This window comes from Apium graveolens, chromosome 9, assembly GCF_009905375.1.
Source record: "Apium graveolens cultivar Ventura chromosome 9, ASM990537v1, whole genome shotgun sequence".
NCBI classification, from domain to species: domain Eukaryota; kingdom Viridiplantae; phylum Streptophyta; class Magnoliopsida; order Apiales; family Apiaceae; genus Apium; species Apium graveolens.
In genome coordinates this window covers 258372152-258382546 of record NC_133655.1, presented here as the reverse complement: position 1 = coordinate 258382546, position 10395 = coordinate 258372152, and the positions used below count along the sequence as shown (strand labels likewise).

Sequence of the window (10395 nt, the reverse complement as noted above, 5' to 3'; positions counted from 1 at the left end):
TGGACAAGTGAAGGTAGTCTTTTCCTGATCCTCTGGTGCAATACAAATCTGATTATACCCGGAATACCCATCCAGAAGACAAAAATACTCATGTCCCGCCAATCTGTCAAGCATTTGATCAATAAAAGGGAGAGAGAAGTGATCCTTTCTTGTGGCTTTGTTCAATTTTCTATAATCCATGCATACTCTCCATCCTGTAACTGTTCGAGTAGGGATGAGCTCATTCTTTTCATTTGCGACCACAGTGATACCTCCCTTCTTAGGAACACATTGTACAGGGCTCACCCACGAGCTGTCAAAAATAGGATAAATGATGCCTGCATCTAGCCATTTCAGAATTTCTTTCTTCACCACCTCCTTCATGATTGGGTTCAGTCTTCGCTGCTGTTCCACAGTTGGCTTACTACCTTCTTCTAACAGAATTTTATGCATACAATATGAGGGACTTATCCCCTTGATGTCTGCTATAGTCCATCCTATAGCCGATTTGAATTCTCTCAAAATCCTTAAGAGCTTGTCTTCCTCACTACCTGAAAGGTCAGCTGAAATAATAATAGGTAACGTAGATGAATCACCTAAAAAGGCATACCTCAAGTGTTCAGGTAATGGTTTGAGCTCTAAGGTAGGCGCTTCTTCTATTGATGGTTTGAGCTTCCCTTCAGCGTTCTTGAGGTCAGAAGTACCAAGAGATTCAAATGGTATATCTAGCTTTCGCTTCCAGGGAGAAGCGTTCAGATATTGTAATTGCTCGTTGCTATCTTCATCATCACTGTCAAATTCCCCCACTAAGGCCTTTTCCAATGCATCAGCCATTAGCATGTGATCGAGTTCCGAAGTAACCGTAGAATCAATCACATCCACTTTTAAGCACTCCTCATCTTCTGTAGGGAATTTCATTGCCTTGAATACGTTGAAGGTCACATCCTGATCTTGAACCCGCATAGTAAGTTCTCCTTTTTGCACATCTATCAAGGTACGGCCAGTTGCCAGGAAAGGCCTCCCCAAGATTATGGGAATCTTTTTATCTTCCTCAAAATCCAGAATAACAAAATCAGCAGGAAAGAAGAGCTTATCCACCTTGACGAGCACATCCTCAACTATGCCCCTTGGGTAAGTAATGGAACGGTCCGCCAATTGTAGCGACATGTATGTTGGTTTTGGATCAGGTAGGTCCAGCTTTTTAAAGATTGACAACGGCATCAGATTAATGCTTGCTCCCAAATCACAAAGGCACTTGTCAAAAGTTAGATTGCCAATGGTGCAAGGAATGGTGAAGCTTCCTGGATCTTTCAGTTTTGGTGGTAACTTTTGTTGCAGAACCGCGCTGCATTCTTCCGTGAGAGCAACGGTTTCAAGGTCATCCAGTTTCACCTTCCTTGAAAGAATAGTCTTCATAAACTTCGCATAACTAGGCATTTGTTCCAGAGCCTCAGCGAAAGGTATATTGATGTGAAGTTTCTTGAACACCTCCAGAAACTTCCCGAACTGTCTATCCAGCTTTTGTTGCTGCAATCTCTTAGGAAAAGGTGGTGGAGGATAGAGCTGTTTCTCCCCTGTATTAGCCTCAGGCAGAGTGTGTTCAACAGTAGTCTTCCTTGGTTCCGCCGCTTTCTCCCTTTGCTTAGATTCTTCATCTCGAACTTCAGCTTCGACTTCTTTTGCCTTTTCAGCATCAGCTACTTTTCCAGACCTTAAGGTAATAGCCTTGACTTGCTCTTTAGCTTCCTTCCTACCTGGTACTTCCGTGTCACTGGGAAGAGTGCCAGGTTGACGATTGAGCACTGCATTGGCTAATTGACCGATTTGATTTTCCAAGGTCTTGATAGAAACCGCCTGACTCTTGCACAACAGCTTAAGTTCCTCAAAATCAGCACTAGTAGGTGCAGCTGCACTTCCCTGTTGAGGATATGATTGTCTTGTAGCATACTGCTGTGGTTGCTGGAATCCAGGTGGGTTAAACTGTTTACTCACTCCTTGCTGATATGGTGGCTGGATAGCACTCTGATTATTTCCCCAGCTGAAATTTGGATGATTTCTGTTGTTAGGATGATAGGTCGCTGGCACAGGCTGCTGTTGTCGCTGATAATTATTCACATACTGAACAGATTCGTTGACAAGAGAACACTGATCCGTAGCATGAGAACCTGCACAAAGCTCACAAACCATAGCTATTTGATTAACTCCATACGTAGCCAAAGAATCAACCTTCATTGATAGCGCTTGGAGCTGGGCTGCAATAGCGGTGGCTGCATCAACTTCCAGAATACCTGCTACCTTGCCTGATGTCATCCTCTGAGTTGGGTTTTGATGCTCATTTGCAGCCATCGTCTCAATAAGATTGTACGCCTCAGTATAGCTTTTAGCCCATAAGGCGCCTCCCGCTGCTGCATCGAGCATGGGCCGAGATTGAGCCCCCAAACCATTATAAAAACCAGTGATTACCATCCAATCCGGCATTCCATGATGTGGACATTTTCTCAACATTTCCTTGTAGCGTTCCCAAGCCTCGCACATAGATTCTGTAGGTTGCTGCGCAAACTGAGTAAGAGCACTCCTCATAGCAGCAGTCTTTGCCATTGGATAAAACTTCACCAGAAACTTTTGCGCAAGATCTTGCCACGTAGTGATTGACCCAGCTGGTTCAGAATGTAACCAGTCTTTAGCCTTATCCCTCAGTGAGAATGGGAAAAGCCTCAACTTGATAGCCTCATCAGTCACGCCATTATACTTAAAAGTGCTGCAGATCTCGACAAAATTCCTTATGTGCATGTTGGGGTCTTCAGTTGCCGCTCCTCCAAAAGAAACAGAATTCTGCACCATCTGAATAGTGCCCGGCTTGATTTCAAAGGTGTTAGCTTGAATAGCCGGATGAAGGATGCTTGACTGAATGTCATCAATTTTAGGCCGAGAAAAATCCATAAGGGCTGGATCAGCTTGAACAATATGATCTCCCATATTTACGGGTTCTTTCTGCTTAGTTCCTGAATCCGAATCCTCAAAATCTAACTTCTCCGGTGTATCAAGAACTTCGTCTTTCTCCTCAGCTGTATCTAAGGTCCTCTTGCGAGCACGAGAACGAGTTTGCATAAACGCACTAAAGTACCTGAAACACAACCGCAAAGAGTAATTAACTACTACGTCCTAATCACTGAGTCCTAATGACCAATGATGGTAAGTACATAAACTAAACAAATACGCCGAGTCCCCGGCAGCGGCGCCAAAAACTTGTTAGGGCGAAATCACGCACTAATATTCACGCAAGTATACGCATTCACAAATAATATAGAATACTTTCTAGTTCGTTCCCTCAGAGACTCAGACTAAGTTATTGTCTAATTTAACTCACTCACCAATGTATGATTACTTCTCAATGTTAAGATAATAACACTTAAAATTGTTGATTGAATATTAACTATAATTAACTACTTAATTAACCACTTAACTAACACTGCAATTTATCAATAATAAAACACTCATGAGATCACAACTTCATTATTACTTCCTTCTATAGCCATAGTTATTACCTTTAGCATGTGACAGTGATGATATTAATCGAATAACACAAAACTGATAAAAGCCAACTTTCATTGTACTAATACCATTCTACCAAACATCCACAATTAAGATAGAAATTGAATAGTCATCAATTATGTTGAGTTCCTATATGTCTACAGAAATTGACAACACAACGATTTAAGCACAAGTTACTCCTTTTGATTACATAGGGCAAATAAAACTGTTAGAGTTACCCACTAATCATGCACAACGTACATGAACCTATGCTAGCATGGCAAGTTCTAAACCTCAAGATCCACTGTCGCTTCACAAGAGATTAACACCCTATCTTATATGTTCGTGACGCACATAAGACGAATACGCACAACCAATACTAGATATCATGCAATCATCACACACTAAAGTATTAAACAATTAACTAAAGAATTCCATAATAAATCCATTGCAACCCCATGATCACGATTAGCCCATAATAGAACTTATCGCCATCATGGGTTCATATGAAATCATGATAAACGAACACAAGAAAATAACAACTAAACTAATTATATTAAAACAGAGTACGTCACAAGAGTAAATAAGTCAAAGCAAGAAAACTAGCATCCAACGTTTACAACGAAACAAGAATCACAAGAATATATGCTTCCTCTTCGTTGCTGTGTGCTAAATCGGTCTTCTTCCTTATCTCCTTCGCTTCTTGCAAAACACAATCTAAAACATAATCCCCTCTTAATACCCTGTGAAAAACGTCTCAAATCTACTTATATAATAGTCCCATAAAACTCAGATTACATAGAAGTGGGAAGCCAAACAGAACTAGAAGTCTAAAATAATATATTATTTTCCCCGACCCTGCGCGGCCGCTCAGCATTTCTGCGCGGGCGCGCAAGGCTGTTGCGCGGCCGCTCAGCATAGCTGCGCGACCGCTCAGCATAGCTGCGCGGGCGCGCAGGACCCTACTGGAAAATTTCCAGGTTTGCTCCGTTTCTTCGCTGTAATCTGCCCGTTCTTTTCCTCTCGCAATGGTGAACACATGCCAAGGCTTATTCTCGATGATTCCTCCTCCGAAATGCAACTAATACCCTGAAATGCATAAACACTAGAAACACGCATCAAATACACAAAATACTTGATTTCAAGACACCAATTTAAGCCATTTTAAGACGTTCTAAGTGATATAAAATGCCACTTATCACTTTCACCTTAATAATATAGAACCCTTGATTGGATTATCCATATTTTATTTATAATATGAGTGATCAGTCCGTACTGACCTCCATCCGGTCATTAAGGTACCTATGACATTATTTCAACCTATAATGCTGGACTAGCCCTGCTAACCTCTTATGCGACTGGACTAGCCCCGCTAGCCTCTTATATTACTATCCAATCTTTAGGAATTCATTGAAAACCTTTATATTGTAAAACATTGAAGTTTTAAACCAAATTATTTTTAACATTACCATCCTTTGAAATAATTTGGACTCTTTCAAGTCGAAAATCATTCTTAGATTCAATTCAAGAATTCAAGAGAAATAAGCAATTGGAAACGAAAGAAACGTAAGTTGGGAAAATGATCAATCATCAAGCATAGGTATTATCAAGGCTATTATCAAGGTAATTTTAAGGAACCGTACGTTAACAAGGCAAAAGTTTACTATTATAAGGTCTAGGTTAACAAGGTATCGAGTAAGAAAGATTCATCAAGTTAATTAGGATCAAAGGATCGTAAGGATAAAAAGGAATAAGAACAAGGTAAATGTACTTGAAACAAAACGAAGTAATATTATGGTTTATCGACAAGATTCAATAACAGTATTAAGGAGATCCTTTACTTTATCAATGCATATCATAAGCAATTCTATATGATCAAATCATAATAACAGGGTAGAGTTACTTGCTTCACAAAGCTTTCATTTTTCACGGGCTTTGAGTTACTACCACCTAAAACCTCTTTTCCTTTCCTAAATTGAACGCCTTCACTTTCCGAATCTACAATACAAAATGAACCCTAATTAGAAACCTTAACAATTCCGGAAGATTCTCAGAATGTCTAACTTTCTACCCAATCATATTATTTTCTTTTCCTAATACACGTAATAGATAATCATTTATATATACTTCTTATCCCTGATGAATCAACCACTTTACACATAACAAGCAATCACGTAGTCACATAATCAAACATGATTTATCTATAACCAAATCTCATTAAAAACTAATCGGCTGCATTACTTATACATATCTATAATTTCTATGGAAAATCGGGCATGACCTATTCATAAATAGGCTATCCTTTTTCTCAACAACAACAATCAACAATAATCCTATCAATTCCTATAATCTCAACACTCCTATTTATACCTTTACCAATCGATCAACCACTTATTCATTCATACTTAAAACACGTAACATGCAACTCAACTTTATACGATACCAACTAACGACTTAGCATATCGAATCAAAACTATAACACGAGACTCGAATCCTTATTCTCTTTATAACCGAATACAGATCTTAGTGATCAACTTTAAAAATAAAAATCACATCTCGTACATGCAAATCTAACTTATCATATATTCATCTCATATATCGTAAAATCACATATTTACACCCGAGTTATTTCAAAAACTCGAATCCATCAACCAAATAAAATGATATATGGACTCTTAAATTCTGAAATTATTAACTTAAATGCATTCGACTAATCACATATCAACTTCATAATGATTCGAGCTAACATGTATAAACTCAAATCGAAGAACCAAGTTTAAACATATAATTCGACTTTATAAAATTAAAAAATTGAAACTAATACATCAAGAATTCACACCAATCTGACATGCACAGACTAGTTTAGCTTTAATATAGTTTATAGGACTCAGACGAGCATCATACTCCACCGCTGGCTCACTGGAGCTCATCACCGGCGGCGGCAAGGTCTCGGATATGCCCCAAATCGGGTTTTTCTTCGACAAAACCTTGACAATTCATTTGAATGATGTTGCAAACACAATTATCATCATAATCACAATCACAATCAAAACCAACAAATTCAACTATGAATTCGGAAAACCCGAATTAAACCCAAATAATTGGTTTCGAAAAAACTCAGAGATACACATATGCATCTATATACACACATAAAGGAAGCAAAACCCAACACATGGATGGGTTCAGAATCAAAAATGAAGAAGAATCGAGTGAGGTAGAGAGGAGAGAATGAGAGTATCGAGAGAGAGACGAGAGAGAGATAGCTCAAGATAAAAAGAGAGAGACAACAAGGAAAAGAAAAATAAAGAGGGGGGTGGCCTACTGGGTTTATAAGCCATGGGGCACTCCCGTAATTTCACAATCATTTTCTTAAAAATCCTATTTTTTTATTTTCAAATAATGCTAAATTCAAATGGGTAAATCAGATAATAAATAGGAAAAAGATATTTTAAATCTGAAACTCATTTTTAAAATAAAGTTTATGAAAATATCTATCCCTTGGTATTTTAAGAATAATATATGAGCGTACGATTTAATTTCTGTGAATTTCGTAAGATAACTCATAAGATAAAAATACTTTTTAAAAATTCATTTTAAAATGCCCAAACCTTAAAATTGTTAGGAATATGTGTATTAGTTTGATGATAAGTTAAGCAAAACACTTAAGTAGAAATCTAGTGTTTGTAGTCTCAACGGATAAGACCATCTTTGCTATCCGTTGAAGGAGTAGCCTTACTTAGCAATAAGTTTGGTATTGTAGCACATTTCACTCTCTGGTTTCAAGCTGTAATTCTTAGATGTTGTTAGGAAATAATCAGTCATGTTGACTACTAATGGATGTACAAATAGGAGGGCTAATTGTAAATATTTCATGCCTTGTAATTTTGTATAAGTGAAGAAGTGTCAACGGATATTGAAGACCTTCAACGGATAAGAAACAAAGCTTCAACGGATGTCTCTAATGCTTCAACGGATAATATCCATCAACGGATAAGTGCTTCAACGGATAAAGCTTCAACGGATAAAGCCATCAACGGATGAAAGCTTCAACGGATGCTCAGTCTCATAGCAGTTGATAGTGACAGTTAACAAAGCTGACAGAGGCACATGGATTGACAGAGATAACTGGAATGTGGTAGCCTATTTCAGGAACAGCAGAAAAGCGGCCATTTTTAGTCTGGTTCAAAATGGAAAGTCAACAGATAATTCCATATTATACTGGATAAAAATGGAATAGAAATAAGTGGAGAACTATTTTCTTATTGTACTTTATCTTTGTCTTTACTTGTAAACTTGGTGATATATAAACCAAGTAGTAGCTAGTAATTAGATGTGAATTTTCCTTGAGCTGTTTAGAAATATCAAGAGAGAAAATCATCTAGTTTGTACTAGGAAGCAGCTGTGATTTAATTTTGAATCACAGATTTTCTGAAATAACACATCTCTGGTGGAACAACAAATCCACCAGAAAAGTTTTTAAGTTCTTTGTGTTCATTACATTTGTGTCTGAATATATATCTGTCTGCATCAGCTCCAAGCAATTCACACACATTTGATCACTCAAACACTTAGCCTTATAAACTGCTCAAAACTTGAAAAAGTTTTGAGATTTACATTCAACCCCCCTTCTGTAAATCTCATTGTTAGTCCACTGGGAATAACAATTGGTATCAGAGCAAGCTCATAACATATAAAGAGTTTAAAGATCTATTCTGCTAACATCATGAGTGCACAGAAGAACTCTCCTGTTACCATCATGAATAGGAAGGATATTGGTGTAAAGATTCCAGTCCTGGAAAAGGATAATTATCATCACTGGAAAGTGAAGATGCATTTACATCTTCTTTCTCAAGATGAAAGCTACATCAACTGTATTGAAAATGGTCCTCACATCCCTCACAAGGTAGCCACAGCTGCTACTGCAACAGTTACTGTTGGACAGTCTATTCCCAAGCCAAGAGCAGAATGGACTATTGAAGACATGGAAGAAATCCGCAAGGATAAGAGAGCCATGAACATTTTGTTTAATGGCTTAGATCAAGATATGTTTGACAATGTCATCAATTGCCAAACTGCAAAGGAAGTTTGGGACACTGTACAAATCATCTGTGAAGGTACTGAGCAGGTCAGAGAGAACAAAATGCAGCTTCTTATTCAACAGTATGAATATTTTCACTTTGAAGAAGGTGAATCATTAAATGATACCTTCAACAGGTTTCAGAAACTGTTGAATGGATTGAAGCTGTATGGTAGAGTGTACCAAGTCAAGGATTCCAACTTAAAATTTCTTAGGTCTCTGCCAAAGGAATGGAAGCCCATGACTGTCTCTTTGAGAAACTCTCAAGATTATAAGAACTTCACAATTGAAAGATTATATGGAATTTTGAAGACTTATGAACTTGAAATGGAGCAGGATGAGCTGTTGGAAAAGGGAAAGAGAAAAGGAGGAACAGTTGCTCTTGTAGCTGACTATGAGAAGATGGAAGCCAGGAATGAGGAGAAGACAATGCCAAGTCTCAAAGTTGGCACAAGCAAATCAGAATCAAGCAAGGGTAAAGTGCAAGTTGCTGAGGATGAAGACAATTCCAGTCAGGATGAATCTGATGATATTGAAGAACATTTGGCCTTTCTATCCAGGAGGTTTGCAAAGATGAAGTTCAGGAAAAACATAAAGTTCAAATGTTACAACTGTGGCATTAGTGGACACTTTGCAAATGAGTGTAGGAAGCCAAATTCTGAGAAAAAGAAATTTGAGCAAGTTGATTACAAAAAGAAGTATTTTGATTTGCACAAACAAAAGGAAAGAGCATTTCTCACTCAAGATGATTGGGCAGCAGATGGGGCAAACGAAGATGATGATGTGGAATATGTCAACCTAGCCCTGATGGCTAATTCTGATGAAAATGAAACTAGTTCATCAAGCAACCAGGTAATTACTACTGATCTCTCTCAGCTCTCTAAACATGAATGCAATGAAGCCATAAATGATATGACCAATGAATTATATCATTTGCGTGTTTCCCTTAAATCTCTAGCAAAAGAAAACACTAGGATCAAGGAGAATAATGTGTTTTTAAGTGATAGGAATGCTGTGTTAGAGGATCAGGTAATTGAGCTTGAAAAGATAAAACTTAAATGCCTGACTGTTGAGAGTGAACTAGCAGAAGCTGTTAAGAAAGTGGAAATTCTTTCTAAACAGTTAGAAAGTGAGCAAGAGGTAATCAAGGCCTGGAAAACATCTAGGGATGTCAGTGTTCAGATTGCAAAGGTCCAGGGAATTGAATCATTCTGTGAGGATACCTGGAAGAAAAATAAAAAGAAGTTAGAATTAATTGATGGATTGTCAACGGATGTGGAATCTACGGATGATGAAAGTTATCCGTTGAAGGAAGAAAAGGAGCATCCGTTGAAGGCTCATCAATTAAAACAGGCAAGTTCTTTTAAAAATAAAAATCTAAATAAAAAGAATGATTCAACTCTCAAGAACTTTGTCAAAGAAGGAGCTAGCACATCCAGAGATGTTAGTAAGGTGAATATAGGACATATGACTTTAGATCAGCTAAAAGATCGACTTAAGTTGGTTGAGGATAAGAAGGAAACTAAAAGAAAATCTAAAAGAAATGGGAAGGTAGGGATTAATAAACACAACAATTACACACCTGATAGGTATGCTCCTAGAAAAAGCTGTGTGCATTGTAAAAGTGTTAATCACCTATCTGATAATTGCAAATCTGTTAAAAATACTCCCATGCCTTCAAATCCCTCCATACCTAACATGTCTATGTCATCTCTGCATGCTATGCCGGTTATGTCTCACCAGAATCTCCATGCACATTTTGCAAACATGCCATACATTAACAATCCTTATTTTACTGCATTTAGTAT

The 10395-nt window shown here is 37.8% G+C and overlaps 1 non-coding gene across 1 annotated transcript; it reads left to right on the top strand.

Moving 5' to 3' along the window:
* Positions 1–2455: 2455 nt before the first annotated feature.
* On the top strand, positions 2456–2562 carry LOC141687902 (small nucleolar RNA R71). The gene has a single exon (XR_012561381.1). It is a non-coding gene; the product is annotated as a small nucleolar RNA R71 (small nucleolar RNA).
* The last annotated feature ends 7833 nt before the right edge of the window (positions 2563–10395 follow it).